Source organism: Marmota monax, unplaced genomic scaffold, assembly GCF_021218885.2.
Source record: "Marmota monax isolate L192 unplaced genomic scaffold, Marmota_monax_Labrador192_F-V1.1 WCK01_AAM20220418_F8-fsc00029, whole genome shotgun sequence".
NCBI classification, from domain to species: Eukaryota; Metazoa; Chordata; class Mammalia; order Rodentia; family Sciuridae; genus Marmota; species Marmota monax.
In genome coordinates, this window is record NW_026693024.1 from 14005723 (window position 1) to 14022128 (window position 16406).

A 16406-nucleotide genomic window follows, 5' to 3' on the forward strand; every position below is an offset into this window, starting at 1 on the left:
CGGAGGAGGTGGGGAACTGGACTCAGGACCAGGGGGGTTCTTGGCATCCAGGATGGAAAAGAATTTTGGCACGAGCCAGACAGAGGTTTATTTAGGAAAGTACATACACATTCAAGGGAGGACGCAGGCTGTCCGGAGAGTGAGAAGCCGCCCTGCCTTGGGCTGGGGGTCCAATGTCTGTAGAAGGGCTGTATCAGGGGCCGGGCTGGAGGTGGAGCCAGGTGGAGCTGGACAATTTCTCACCAGTTTCCTGCACTTGTGTAATTTGCCTCATTTTCCAAGGACACAGGTCAAGGGTGTTCTGCTCAGGGTGGGCCACTGTACTTTCTGCATTGCTGTGGCTTGTGGGTATTTCCTTTAAGATTCAGTATTTTTCTCTCTTTATCCTAAATCCCTATCTCAATACTACTCTGTGAATAAAATGTATTTTATACAGGAAGGTATTTTTTATTTTATCAATTTTTTATATAGGACAGTGGAATGCATTACAATTCTTATTACACATATAGTGCACAATTTTTCATATCTCTGGTTGTGTACAAACTATCTTCACACCAATTCGTGTCTTTATACATGGACTTTGGATAATAATAATAGGGCCTCACTAAGATCCTCCTGCCTCAGCCTCCATTCCACCATCATTGCTAACCCCTTGCCTCCTCCCCTCCCACCCCTCTGCCCTATCTAGAGTTCATCTATTCCTCCCATGCTCCCTCTCCTTACCCCACTGTGAATCAGCCTCCTTATATCAGATAAAACATTCTTGGCATTTGTTTTAGCTTTATCTTCTCCGATTTACAAGAAGGTATTGCTTCCCAGTAAGATTAACCAGTTCAGGGGCTGGGGATGTGGGTCAGTGGTAGAGTCTATCTACAAGGACCTGAGTTTGATCTCCAGGGCCAGAAAACAAAACAAAAAAGATCAACCCGTCTGTGCAGGATTGGATGGATTAGCCAACTCCAGAGGGGGTCCTTTTGACCTAAGAAGGGAGTTATTAGAAGGGCAGCCACTGAGTTTGCTTCCTTTATTATGAAAATGGAGCCCACCAGCAGCAGATTGATCTTAAGCTATTTTTATTAGAAATGAACCATACAAATGTAAAAATAGATCAATGGGCTCCTCCTAGTCACCACTGGTGGCCCTCAGCGGAGGTGTGTTTCTGTGGGGCAAATTAGCACGGAGCTTGTTGTGTGGGGGAACACTTGGCAAGGTTAGCCAGCTGGAGTAGATCAGGTGGGAGCAGAGGGAAAAGAGAAAGTGAAAAACAGGTGTTGCACCTGTAGGAAATTTGCCTGCAGCCATAGACATAGAGCCTCCCTAATTTCCTAATTTCTTTCTTTTCTTTTTGGTATAGGGATTGAACCCAGGGGTGATCAACCAGTGAGCCACATCCCCAGTCCTTTTTTATATGTTATTTTGAGACAGGGTCTTGCTGAGTTGCTTAGGGCCTTGCTAAGTTGCTGAGTCTGGCTTTGAACTCTTGCCTTGGCCTCCAGAGCCGCTGGGAGGACAGGCGGGCACTACTTTGCTTTGGCAGCCTCTCCCTAATTTTTAGAGCGTGTTTTCCATACAGATGAAATGGATAGTGTTAACACGTCTGGATTCTCTGGGCCATCCTGGCTGTGCTTGAGCACACACCCATGCCAGGAACAAAAGTCTGAGAGAGACTTGAGGGTGGCACCGGAAGATCTCAGAAATGACTGCCTTCCAAGATAACAAGGGAAGTACAAATCTAGCCCGAGAACACGTGGAAGGTAGCCTTTGAATCACCTCCTTAAAACCCCTTGTTCCCCGATGGACAGAAGAACTACAGCCTCTGGGACAGGAGTCCCCTGGCCTTCTCCTTTGCTAGCAAAGCAATAAGACTTTTTTTTCCTTTTTCTCAAAATCATGTCCTCATTATTGGATTGGCATCAGGGACAAGAACTGAGCTTTCAGTAATATGAGGGTTTTGTTGAAACACAGAGTCTGAATAGTAGGTCCGGGCAGGGCCTGAGATTCTGCATTTCTAACCACCACCCCGTCTCACTGCTACCTGTCCAGGGGTCATTTATAAACAGCAAAGCCTCAGGAAATATCTACCCTACAGTTTACACTTGTCTACCTAAAGTTCCACCATTAGCGCTACTCCCCCCTCCTGAAAGCCAGGGGTTGAACCCAGGGCCTCCTGCATGCAAAACGCACACATTTCCATTGAGCTACACCCCCATCCCTAACACTACTTCTTTTTTTTTTGGTGGTGGTGGTGGGGGGACACTAGGGATTGAACTCAGGGCCACTCGCCCACGGAGCCACATCCCCAGCCCTATTGTTATGCTCGGATTCGGGACCCCCAAAAGACCACCAGAGACCGAGATCGATGTAAGCAGCAAAAAGGTGTTTATTGCGAGCTAGCTCGGTCCTCCACACGCACACATAGCAACTGGTGATGCTGAGAGGCCCGAGCCCAGGGTTTGCAGCAGTTTTATACATTCTTTGGGGGAAGGCAGGGACCTCATTTACATCATAGCATCTCTTAGCAAATCATCACACACTGTGGGAAAATAAAATAACAACTCTAAAACATGATTAGCACATTCACTGGCGGGAACAAGTTGGGTAGGGGTGATTGGTCAGTGCAAGAGGGGGATTCGTTTGAACTGATTGGTTTAAGCCACGAGGTGAGTACGTGCTGAACTACGTGGTTTCCCAACATGTTATCAACCACCATAAACTACTGGGAGGGTTATCTGACATCCCAGGTATTTCCCTGTCTCATGCTGATTGGTGGCTGCTAGGGGGTTGCTATGGGTCCCCACCTAGCCTGACTGAGTCAGGGGCACCTGGTGCAGCAGATCTCTCCTGTTATTTGTAGATAAACAACTTAGCAGGGTGGGTATGTGCCTAGGAGTGCTCTGTGGGTCTTTCCAAGAACAAGGGTCATGCGCTCTTCCTTGGACAGGCTTTGCTCTGAGGTAGAGGCTGGTTTCTCAAAAATGGAGTCACATCAGTTTCTCACTGTTTTGTATTTCATGGTGAGACAGAGTCTCACTGAGTTGCTTAGAACCTCGCTAAATTGCTGAGGCTGGTTTTGAACTCCAATCCTCCTGCCTCAGCCTCCCGCACTGTGGGGATTATAGGCAGTGCCAGCACTACAAAAATACAAGTATCATCTGAAAGATATGGAGAATTAAGTCCCAAGAACACCTCCCTTTCCTGCGGCTGTTACCCCACCTGCCCTGGGCTAAAACTGAAGCTTTTGTCATTTAAAACCCCAGGCCTCAGCCAGAAGGAAGGAGCACCAAGGAACTTGGGCCTGCCTGGCACCGGCCCCACTCCCCATGGGCCAGGTGGCCCCAAAACAATAAGCCTCAGGAAAGTCACGGTCCACTCTCCAGTTGGTGCTAATGGATCAGCTCACCCCAGTACAATGAACCTTAGGAACTACCCTCCTGTCCCACCCTAAATGAAGCCTGTGAAACCCAGACCCTTATTTTAGCCCACCCAAATAAAAAGCATCCATTAGCATTTTGATGTGAATTTGTTTATCAGATCCTTCTTGGTTGGATAGCAGTAGTTTACAGTCAAGAAATTAGCAAATTTTCAACAAGAAAGTGTCAGGTCCCTGGCGGTGACTTAGGAACAAAGCACCAAGCAGCTGCACGGGCACCATCGAGGGAACCACCTGTCAATCAGCAGGGTCTCCTGGCCAATCCTGGATCTCAGCCAGTTCCCCCATCAACTCCACTGGGACAAGGAACTCTAAAAATCCTTTTTCCTGTCCCAAACCCTTAGCTTTCTGCGATAAGCCCCAGAGCCCCCATGCAGTTGAGCCCCCGCGTGGTTTCTCCTCAGACCCTCTTCCTATCCACTCTGTCGGTCTGATAGAGTTATGCCCGGGAGTGACATCAGGTAGGGTGCATGCTTAGCGAGCACAGGGCTTTGGGTTCAATCCACAAACCATACACAAATTGAAATTACAGCTGAGCATGGTGGTACACGCCTATAATCCCAGCAACTCCAGAGGCTGAGGTAGGAGGATCATAAATTTTAAGAGGCAAGCCTCAACAATTTACCAAACTTTAGCAGGACCCTGTCTCAAAGTTCAAAAATGAAAAGAGCTGAGGATGCAGCCCAGCAGGCACTTTACCACGGAGCTCCCTCCCCAGTACCCAAACAAAATCATAAAAAAGGTAGCACTTTATTACTGATAAACCACTTTAGAAAGTGTAATGTAAGGAAAGAAGCAAATGAAGGAAATAAAGAAAAAGGAGAAACAGCTCAACTCAGGGTTATTCAGGACAGACCTGTGGAGCGGGGTCCAGTGCACACCGAGACCATAGGGAGTGGGGGAGGGGGAGGAGGCCATGGCCACGGGGCTGTCAGGGAAGTGTCCTTGCGCTGGCTATTAAGGTGGCTGGCGCAAATATCCACCAGAGACACATCTCTGAGTTCAAGCAAAGGTTTATTGACAGAGAATGTTGGCTAGACTGCCCTTCCGCAGGGTGCAGCCGCCTGCTGGGAAAAAACTTCTCAATTATACAGTCAAGTACAATGGAAGTGGTTAAAAAGAACCCGTCTGGTCCTGTGAGGTTTTTGCTATGGTTTCTGGAGTTAGGGACTCTTTTGGGGTCCTAATAGGAAAGCCATGTCTGGGTGGCCGGGTGCTGATTTTCAAAATGGAGTTGCTTTGGCCTAAGGACCCAGCGGTGTCACCTTCATAAGGAACTAGGTGTTTTTATGACCTCAGTCCCAGATAACAATTTCCTTTCTACAATTTGGATGGAGAGTTTGGGGTTTCTTTGCAGAGTGAGGCAGTATGTCTGGGGTTTAGGTCAGGCTGAGTCAGTGACTGTGAGGTGACTCTTTCCCAAGATGAAGGACATGTTTCAAAATGGTGTTGCCTACGTCAAGTTCTACCTAACAGCTAAATCCCATTTTTCATCACGAAGCATATGCCTACAGATACTAAAAGCAAATAATTATGTAATTCCAGACTGTAGTGTGCTAGACACATAAAAGATAGAAGTTCCTTCTATTTGGATCCTGAATTTGTGATCAAGGAAGATAGATGAAACTCTGAAATAAGACTGCCGCTGCATTGAGCTTGTACCACGAGCCGGATGCCAAGTGTGTTCGAGTGTCAAGTGTGTTCGCGTGTCGGGTTGGTCACTCTCATCTCATGTCTGAAAACAACCTTGAGGGGAGTATTGTCCTCATCCTCGTTTTACACCCCGGGCTGGACTCCTGAGGCTTGGAGAGGTCCTGTGTATCTCTTGAAGTTGCGGACCTATCTGTTGCCAAAGATCATTCTTACAATTTTATTTATTCATTTATTCATTCATTCATCCAACCAATATTTATCAGATCTCTGTGTGCCAAGCACCACGCTGTAAGCTGGAGATACAAGAATGAAGAGAGGGGCTGGGGATGTAGCCCAGTGGTAGAGTGTGCCTAGCTGCAAGAGGTTCCAGCAGAGAGAGAGAGAGAGAGAGAGAGAGAGAGAGAGAGAGAGAGAGAGAGAGGATTCTTCCTCCCCAGACAAATGGAGACACCTATAGCCATAATTCCCAGCTTCACGTCAACACCAGTGGACCCTGTCAAGAGTTAGTCCCATGAATCCTTTCTCTTGACATATTTCCCAATTAGCTCTTTTTGCTTCTGTTTCTTTTCTACAAATTGACTATCACACTTTGCTTTCTTGTTTACTTTGGAAGTAGTTTAAAGAAGACTCTAAAGTAATTTAAAGAACACCTGTGACCTTGCCTGCAGGTCATCGCTCATTGCTAGCTACTATCTAACAGTGGGACTCCCTAATTCCTCAGTGACTGCAAGGGCACCTTCACTGGTCTTCGTATTTGTTGTATCTGTTGTTGTCAAGGAGGAAACAAAGGATGTTATAACAAAGGATGAGCCCAGGGCCTCAAGTCATAAGATGTGTGTCAATCCTGGATGCCTCTGGGAGGGGGGAAACCTGTTGGGACTCCAGCAGGCCCAGGAGAGCTGGGTGCCTGGCTTGGTCCTGGAGCCAGGCATTCTTAGGAAGGTACAAGCCATGTCTTGTCTTGATTATGGTGAAGAAAACAAACCTTATTGTCAGAACAGCCTCAGAGGGTGACGCCCTGTGCTCTCATTTTCTCCACTCCTTTTGCAGTTGAATACCTGAGCTGCTCAATGATGCTAAAATCCTACACAGAAAGTTCTCCGTAAAGCAATGGGAAGTTTGGGGAGCCATCTCTAACACATCAAAAGTGCTTCTCAAAGAGAAATGATTATCTGAACATTTTATCTGCAGGAAACCTTTGGTGATCACTCCAGCTGGCCTTCGTATCCATGGATTCTGCATCTGTAGATTCAAACAACCATGAATTGAAACGATCAAAAACATTTTGCACCTGTACTGAGCATGTACAGACTTGTTTTGTCCTAATTCCCTGAACAATGTAATATAACAACTATCTACATAGCATTTGCATTGTGTGAGGTATTATGAATAATCTAGAGATGATTTAAAGTATGATGGAAGGATGTACATATATGCAAATCCTACATCATTTCACAGAAGCAGCATAAGCATCCTTGGATCTGGGTATCCCTAGGGGTGTTCCTGGACTCAATCCCCCACAGATACCCAGGGACTCCTACATTTAATGTGAGGAGTGAGTTTTCTGACGACATTTCCCCCAGGATGAATAACAAGCAGGAGAGCATCTGTCCAGGAATTGCATATGGCGCTGCTGAAACGCTCTGACCTATAAAGCGGGGGACTGAGGCTCCAGTGGGCAGCCCAGAGCCAAAGGAGAGCAGCAGCTGGAGAGGGCAGTGTGTGGACAGGATGCCTGCTATGGGACTGCTTTAATCCAAGATGGACCAGAAAGTCAGAGCCTGGCCAAGGTGAGAGGAGAGCGGGGACCGCAGGTGCACCAAAACCAGAAAGCTGAGGAGAAGCCAGGAGACCACACCTGAGCTCCAGAAAGAGAAGGGAAAGGAGGTCAGGTGAAGTCAGGAGGCTTTTTCTTATCTGGAGGCCTGGGAGCGCTGGGCGGGGCTGTGAGGGGCCAAGTGGACAGCCTGGCAACTTGCCCTCCCCCTCCCTGTACGCTGACATTGACTGACGGCTCATTCACTCTGGCAGTTGGCAGATAGGATCAAGCCTCTAGAACCCATCAGGCATTCGTCCAGGTTCTGGAGATATAGCAGTGCACAAAACAGGTTCTCTGTCCTCATGGGAAAGAGGAGGTCGGTCAATAGACAGGCAAGTGTGGACAAATGTCAGAGGAGATCACGCAGAAAAACAAGCCGGGTAAGAGGGATGGAGACCACGTGGCCTGGGGCTTTCACTCATGGTGTCTCTGAGAATGGTCATCGGAGACCCAGAGAAGGGACAGTCTGACACACCAGAGACCTTCATCACAGCGGGCCTGGAAAGGTACAGAATCTTACATTACTGTTAAGCTTTGCCACACTATTGGCTCTGCTCAGGAAGCATTTGTAATGGCTTCAATAGCACCTTCTTTAATGAGATGCTTATATTCTTATTTTTTTGGGGGGAACCAGGGATTGAACCCAGGGATGCTTAACCACTGAGCCACATCCCCAGCACTTTTTATATTTTTATTTTGAGACAAGGTCTCACTAAATTGCCTATGACCCTGCTAAGTTCCTGAGGCTGGCTTTGAACTCACAATCCTCCCGCCTCAGCCTCCTGAGCCACTGGGATTACAGGTGTGCGCCACCACATGATCTTTAATTTCTCAAAGCCCTCCCCCAAACCTTGAAACTGTTGCTTTTGTCTCCTGATGTGTATTTCCCTGGGGTCCTGAGAGCACCTGGCCTTGTGGCCCTGAATTCCTATCCCTTTGCTTCATGGCCAGGCTCAGCCGGACACTCGTTCAGTGACATCTGGAAAATAACTCTCCGGCTCCATGTTTCAGCTCTTGAAAACAACATGCCATTCTGTTATCCCACAGTCATGTTCTGATGGCCTCAGTTAAAAAAAGAGTTGGTGATGCTTTGAAGAAACTGTTATATAATTACACTTAGCTTTGTATTAGATGGAATGGAGAACTAAAAGCATAATTATGCCTGTTTTTGGAAAAACTGATACACGGAAATTCTCACAACACAGTTATATTTGGAGGAGATTTTTTTTTGCATTAAAAATCTTCACTAGTGCCAGGTGCAGTGGTGTGTGCCTGCAGTTCCAGATGCTCTGGAGGCTAGGTGGGAGGATCACTTGAGCCCAGGGGTTCAAGCTCAGCGTGGGCAACATTAGAAAGATGTCATCTCAAAATAAAATAAAATAAAATCTGGAGGGAGAGATTCATTGGATAAACAGAAGCACATCTCCTTTTCTCCCTTCCTCTCCCTCTACTCACCACACCAGGATTTGCTAAGCCTTCTGATAAACCTCTAATCGCTCACCTTCAATTGGGCCCTTTGTACCCACCTGTTAGTCAGCTTCCTGTTATTGTAACAAATACCTGAGATAAGCAGCTTATAAAGAAAAAAGATTACTTAGGCTCACAGTTTTGGAGGTTTCCAGCTATGATTGGTTGACTCTGTTGCTTTTGGGCCTGAGCAAAGCCGCTCATTCTGGCAGCAGCATGTAGCAAGAGAGGTTACCTCATGGCCAGGACATTCAAAAAAATAGGAAGAAGAAGAGCCTGGGGTCCCAATATCCCTCCAATGGCATGCTCCTAATGACCAGAAGATCTTCTACCAGTTTCCTTTCTTAGAAGTTCCACTGCTTTCCAGGAGTGCCCGGCACTAGGAAGCAGCCTTTGACAAATGGGCCGTAGAGGATCCTTATCCAAACTATAGTAGCACCCACGGATTTGGCTCAGCCAGAGCTGCCCTAGAAGACCTTGACTTGATGGCCTCCAACTACTGTCTCATCTCTTTGCTCCTCTTTCCAACAACTCTTCACAAAGTTGTCCACACCCATTGTCTCCTACTCTACCCCCATCTCTCGACTCCATTTTAATCAGACTGTCATCTCCCAAGCCTCTTCTGTCAAGCTCACGGTCAAACCCAATGGGCTCTGCTCAGCTCCATCCTGACCTCCCAGTGGCCTCTGGACCACCATCCCCCCATGCCTCTGCTCCCTCCTCTCTTGTCACCCTTGTGGCTCCTCCTCATCTCTCCAGTTGCCAATCACTGGAATATTCTAGGGCTCCGTCCTCACACTCCTCATCCTGTGCTACAGCGAGGTGGTATCATTGTCACTGGGTTTTCGAGAAATCATGAATACTGCCAAACTCATTTTTCAGTAGTGACCTCTCTTCGGTACTCCAAACTTGAAGGCTCCACTTGGACCTGTAACAAGGCACGTCTACAGCTGAGCTCTCCACCTGCCTTGCAGAACCAGCTCTCGGCACAGGGCGAATCACGACGCCCGAAGAGGTCTACATCTCAATCCCCAGGACCCATGAATATGTTGCCTTACGTGGCAAAAGGGACTTTATGGATGTGATTTATTTGAGGATCTTAGGAATGAGCAGATCATCCTGGAGGGTCTTTATCAGATCAGGAGGATCAGAGTCTAAGGGAGAAAAATTAGGTGTGATAACAGAATGAGAGGTTGGGATGATGGGCTTTGAAGTTGGAGAAAAGAGCAAGAGCCAAGGTATGGTTGGCGTCTAGAAACCAGAAAAGATAAAGAAATGGATTCTCCCCCGAAATCTCCAGAAGGAATAGACCCTGGCCAACACCCTGACTTTCGATTTCTGACCTCCAGAAGCACAAAGAATGAATTCATGTTATTTAAGCCATTAGGTTTTGGGTGATTTGTTACAGCAGCAACAGAGAACAAATACACACTGTCTTCCCCATGTCAGTGATCATGGCTCCATCCTTCAGCTCCAGAGGGACACTGGAGTTGGCCCTGTTTTTCCTCTTCCTCACACCCCGCATCCAAGGAATTGGCAAATTCTATTTGCTCTACCTTCAAACAGTACCCGGAATCCAATGGCTGTTCCTGAGCGCCACCAGGGACGCTCTGACCTACGCCATCATCAGCTCTTCTTCCCAGATTACCTCCTAGAGGGCCTTCCTCCTTCTCCCCTTGTCCGTCATAGCGCCCGAGTGACCAGGTGAAAATGCAAGTTGGAGTTTAGCCTTCCTGTGTTTGATGCCCCCCGACATGTGGACAGAGCCCATGTCCTTACTGTGGACGATGAGGGCTTCTGAGTCCCCTTCTGAGCTCACCTTCTGTCCCCCCCCACACACTCTGCCCCAATCACGCCAGCATGAACTTCCAGATCACCTTTAGGGACTGAGGGGTGCTTCTGGCTGACGGCCCTCAGGGGCCAAGGATGGGCTTGGTGGGGAGAGCTGCTTCCCTCGACATCCCATCCTACAGCCACGACACCCCCCCCACCCCACCCCCCACCCCCGTGACAGCCACGACCAGTGGGTAATGCGCCGTCTCCCCAACAAGCGACAGCTCTGCAGGGCCACCCTGTCGTCAGAGCTCCCGGGTGGCTGTCAGGCATTCACTAGAACTCTCACAGCTCATCTTCCTCTGTCGAGGTTCCCTCTCCTCCTTTCTCTTCCACAGCATGATCCCGAGAGCCCTCCCTGATGGTAGGCCAACTGCCATCTTGGAAGCTGCTTTCTGGGATCCCACCTGTGACCTGAGCTCTTTGCTAGGACACTCCTGACACTCCAAGTACTTTGGAGATGGCTGTTCCTTCTCTTGGAGAGCTCTTCTCCCATGTGTTCCCAAATTGCACCCTCTCTTCTTTCAAGTCTCTGCTCAAACATCCCACAATCTGTGGCCTGTCCCGATGACCTTTTGTAAAAGAGCAAACACCATCATCGTCACCAGACTACTCTCTGCATTAGGCAACTACAGTATTATCCTCATTAGGCACCGATTCCCTTTTTCCTTTTCTCTCTCATTGCGCTCCAGGTTCTTAAGGACAGAGACCTGTGTTTTGTTCCCCACTCTTTGCATAACAACTAAAAGAGCTGTCTGCTTAGTAGCAAAACAGGCTGCTTCTGGAACCCAAGTCTAGACCACAGCTACGTCCCTGTGATGAAGCTCCTGCCATTAGGACAGTCATTTTTACCCATTGCTTCTTCCCCGATTCCTCTGATTCTGAGTCACCACATTCATGGCTTTCATGGTGTCCTCCCTGACTGTCAGCTCAGGGGTGTCCCCCTTGGTCTTTCTGGATTTTGCAATCTGGCTCCCTAGAGCCCAGTTCCTGCATACCTGCTGTTGGGCTAGCAGCAACCCCACCTCCCACCCTTCAAATGCACTTGTATTGTGGGTTCCTAAAACACTCCCCAATCCAAGGCTCCTCCCTCAGGGATGTCTCATCCAAGTCTGGCCAGCCCCCTTGAAAGCCAGATTCAAGCTATGAGCCACTCCTTGATCTTTCCCATCAGAGAGGGCATGTGAGCCAGAACAGCCCGGCTGTGAATCCCAGCTCTGCCCCTTACCAGCTGGGCAGCCTGGCCAGCCCCTCCCTTCCCTGTGCAGTGACTTCTTCCCAGCGGAGCCAAGTTGATGTCAGCCGGACAGAGCTGTGTGCAACACGACATGAAGATGCAAGAAAAGTGTGTGACAGCTAGCGGACCGTCAGTAAAAGTCTCCCACACTGAAGTTCCCTGGAACACCTGCGCATTGTGTTCAATGGGGAAGCGAGTTTTCTCAGGAGGAAACTTGAGACCAGGTGGCTCCATCTGCAAAAAAATCAAACCAAACCAAAACAACAACAGCAAAATTATTTGCTTTGGGAAACCGTTCTTACGGCGTGAAGGTCCATGGTAGTTCCATATGCATTTGAGCAATTTGATAATCTGTTCACTAAAATTATATTGTCAGCCAAATATACTGAGTTCAGGCAGCATCTCGTATCAAACATGGTCTCACCCCCAGAAGGTAGCTTTTCATGAACAGGTAACAAAAGCGAAATGAATTGGTGGATTTCCCTCTCGCATCCTCACCTTTGCAGGATTTAGTGGAAACAGTTACATTCAACTTTGCCAAAGACACAAAAGCTTTTCTAGTTCTCATTACTTTGCTATTCAAAAGGAAGGGAGCAAGGGCTTTGGAGGTAGGGTGTGGTAAATTTAGCCGAGTACTGAAAGCAAGTTCAACACAAATATCCAATATGCTGGCAGACTGCACAATTCTCAAGTTATTTTTGTGATGGGGCGATGTTTTTCTTTTCTCTTCCGTTTTCTTCCCTCTTGAATTGCCTAATGATTTCCAATGAATAGAACGCTGTCCAGTTCAATCCAGTTAGCCCGCACTGAGAGGTGCTGTGTTGACACTCTTTATTTCAACAGATTTCCAGCAGAGTGAAAAACAGAAAAGGAACCGCTGTTGGGGATGTTCACTTGCAATTTGCACCTTTGCTTTGCAAGTGGGTCATCGGCTCAGCAAAGAGAACACAAAGTCACAAAATAAGGTCACCACGGTTTCTGAAGTCTGAGCTGTCATCTCTTGGAGAAGCAAAACATGTGTGGACACATTATGAAAACGTTTAATATTCTTCTACGTGACTGGGTAGGAAGCTTCCCTGTCCAACGCGGTGAGCCGTGTCCTGTTGGATTGGCAGCAACCCCAGGTGGAAGACGACGGGTGTGGGCTTAGCTTTCGGCAACCAGCACGAGGCTCCTTGCACCACCAGCTGCATCTTGTCTGCAAGGCTGCCTGAAAGAATGCGTTTGCAGTCGTCATTGATCACTCTTTAACCCACCCTGCGTTAGAAACGGAATAGTATCTCTTCTCGACATACTTTGTCCTTTCTCGTGGATGGGGGTGAACATCGTGCCCTTGAGAATATGGAGCACACATCCAAGGAGCCAGGTGGATCCCTCTTCAAAGGCAGCCCGTGATTGTTTGGAGAGTCCCAATTTCCTCCTGGGAAGTTGAGTGTGGGTTCAAGGGGGATATCTGTGTCTAGGAATATTTCCCAGGGGAAGCCTTGGCATTTAAACTTCTCTTTTCATTTTGTGAAAATGAAATACTTTTGTAAAAAAAAAAAGTATTACATGCTTATGGCCAAAAAATGAACAGGACACAGTGAAGAGTCATCTCCCTCGTGTCACTGTCCCCTCCCCAGTTCCCTTCTCCAGAGGCAACTACTGGTCCCAATTTTCTTGCGATTCCTTCCAGTGTCTGTGCATATAGAAGAGGAGCTTTGATTTTTGGGATGCATTTTTATATGTTCAGTTCAAGCGGCTCATAAGACGCCTCTTCCAAGTAATTCTCCATGGCAACACAACTCTGGAACACACACAGACTTAGACTTGTACACACAGGCGTCCTCTCAGGCATAAAATGGAGGGAAGATGATGCAAGAGTGGATAGAAGGCATGTTTCAGTGAGCCTCAGTGGTTAGTGGCTTCTCAGATGGTTCCAGACAGCTTTCTCTACAGAAATAGCTCAGCGAGAACACCCCAGCCCACTCACGCTGCGGAACAGATCTCAGGAGCTGTCTCGGTGCAACCTCCCCTCCAAGTTCAAGTCTAAACACATCAGAGCTTGGCAGGCCTGCCTCAGCACACAGATCCTGGGCTCCCCAGGCTCGGCTGGTTCCGTCCCCAGGAGCCAGCTGAGCTTTCTCACGGTTCACACCTGCTCCTCCCCCACACGAGTGGAAAGCCCCTCAAGCCTTTCTGTCACCAGGGGGAATCAAAACCCAACTCACCCTGACACTCTGAAGAAAAATCAAAGGAAGCCCACCAGTGCATACGAAGCCGTGTGTGTGTGTGTGTGTGTGTGTGTGTGTGTGTGTGTGAGAGAGAGAGAGAGAGAGAGAGAGAGAGAGAGAGAGAGAGAGAGAAATAAGTAAATCATTCCACTGGGGAGGCCATTCTGAAATTAAGTGATGCATAGTACTGTCGAAATTTGGAAGGTATATTTGTCCTTAGAACAGAGGTGGTGGAATGAGCGTGATCCGGAACAAGGTGGTAAGTTGTTGTAGAGATTTTCCATCACTGAAGTGTGAACAAGAGCACTTGAGTACTTTTACTGAAGTATTGCTATACCACAAGAAGCACTGTCAAAAGTATTAGTAAAATCAGCCTGTCTCTCTTCAAAAGGTGACTTTTAATATAAGATCCACGTGGAAACCAATAGAAAAGGTTCGTTTTTCAACCGACACAGGTGTACTTTAAAGGTCTTGGCGGGGAGTAGTGGCACATGCCGGTAATAACACTGACAGCTTGGGAGGCTGAGGAAGGAGGGAGGATCACAAGTTCAAAGCCAGTCTCAGCAACTCAGCAAGGTCCCAGGTAATTTAGCCATACCCTGTCTCAAAATAGAAATCAGAAAGGGCAGGGAATGTGGGGCTGGGGATATGGCTTGGCTCTGTTGGAAGAGTGCTCGCCTTGCGTATAAGGCCCTGAGTTAGATCCCCAGAACCAAAAAAAAAAGGTGAGGGATGTGGCTCAGTGGTTAAGCAACCCTGAGTTCAATCCCTGGTACCAATATATACATATATATATACACACACAGGTCTTGCTCCTGATTGAAGAAATAGTTACTTGTACGTATAGTTTTGGAAACATTAGAAAGATCCCTTTCCGAGAAAATACCTCCTTGCCTGCTGAACAGTGCCTGAAAATCCTTCACTGGCTGAGAAAGTCTTAAATTCCACAATAACAGATTAAAGGGTAATAAGCAAGTTCCCCTGAAAAGAATAGCAATGATAATAATGCTCATTTCCTGAGAACTCACTCATGGTAAGGGCTTTACTTTCCCTCCTACACAGAGCTTACATGAATGATCTCCTTTAATCCCTGTGGCAGCTCCTCCCCGTGACCCTAGCCTCTGAATAGTCCTGCCTTCTGTGCAATCTTCCCCTTGAAACTGAGCTGCCCATGACTCACCTATAACCAAAAGAATGGGGCAGAGGTGATGCCCTGGGGCTTTTGTAAAGCTAGATCAGGAGATGCCTTACTACTTCTGCCTCGGTCTCTCAGGATGTTCCTTCTGGAGAAAGCCAGCTGCCCTATAAAAAACCCCAACTCTCCTGAGGCTGCCATATTGCCAGGAAGCCCATGTAGCCACTTGGAGTAGCTGAGTGGGGGAAGAGACCCTGGGTCCACCCTTCGCTATTCTGTCCATCCCATACCACATACCAGGCATGTGAATACAGATGCCATTTTGGATGTCCTGTTCGACATAATCTTTGGGTGTTTCCTGTCCAGCTGACATTTGACTCTAACTGCATGGGAAACTCCAAGTGAAAATTTCCCATCTGGGCCCAACCAATCCACAGAATCCTCATAAACAGTATCAAGCTTCTATTTAAAGACTTTCAGTTTTAGGGTGTCTTGTTATTACTGAAACAATCCCCATGTTTACTCTGAAAGGTTTTGAGTCTTATCATCAACTCTCTGACATCCATTTCACCCCTTGCTCGGTGAGCATTCTGGGGAATTGATCCCCGTCTGCCAGTCACCCTAATTAGTCTATGCTAGCTGCTCACAAAGCATTGTCCAATAGCACCACTGTCACAGCAGGACTTTTTAGACAGGCAAATTCTCTAGGCTGAATCAGAGGCTCCAGGACTGAGGCCCAGTCATCTGTGATGAGTAGGTCCTTCAGGTGGTTCAGAATAGTGCTGGAGCCTGGGAGCCACTGGTCTCTAGACCAATCAGATTAATTCTGTCCCTCCTTGTTAGTGGTTGGCTTAGGACCCCAAGCCCAAGCCAGTCAGCGTGTAACCTTCTCTGTGTTCATGGTTAGTTTGTGGTTAACAGTGGCCTTGTGTCTGGGGAAGCCATTCTGACTGTGAAGAGAACTAGCCTGCAGATGTCACCGTCGCTGAGGCTGAAGAGCAGAGCTGTAGTAAGAACCTGAGGCCCTGACCCAGGTCAGTCAGCCTGCCCCATCTTTGGATTGTTAACCCTGTGGGTCAAAAAGTGTCCCTTTCTGGTTAAACCCATGCGAGTCAGCTCTTCAGTCACTTGCAACTGAAAGGGTACCTCCAGCCATCTCCATCGTCCCCATCTCTGTTTCATATGAGAAGAGAGGTCATGGCACGAGCTCGGGCCACTGGGAAGGAGAGGGGCTAGGATTTGGACCAGTCTCTTTGTGCTCCCTTCCTGGGAGGAGAAGGATCTGTCTTTTTAGTGGACCAGGTACTGAGACCACACGAGGGAGTGGGCATCTGACCAAAAAGGGACCCCGTGGAATGAAGAGCAAGTCCAGAGAGGGGAAGCAGGAGCCTACAGGACACATTGCTGCCGACTTCTCTTCAGGGCTGGCTCTGTGCGCTGACATTCCTTCAGGTCCTTAAGTTGAATGACGTCCTTTCTCCTCTCTTCTCCCCTGAACAGACTGACATAATGTGTTGTTCTGCAAGACCCACAGGGAGAGTGGAGAGCCAGTGTTCCTTCGAGGCGTAGGCCGATTGGTCCATGTGCTTCTATAAATGGCATCCACCCACATCATATTA

General features: G+C 48.0%; 1 long non-coding RNA gene across 1 annotated transcript; it reads right to left on the reverse strand.

Annotated features, from left to right (window-relative positions):
• Positions 1 to 2362: 2362 nt before the first annotated feature.
• On the reverse strand, positions 2363 to 13612 carry LOC131424507 (uncharacterized). The gene is made up of 2 exons (XR_009227658.1): positions 11431 to 13612; positions 2363 to 6325 (listed from the first exon to the last, which is right to left on the reverse strand). It is a non-coding gene; the product is annotated as an uncharacterized LOC131424507 (long non-coding RNA).
• Between the last annotated feature and the right edge of the window lie 2794 nt (positions 13613 to 16406).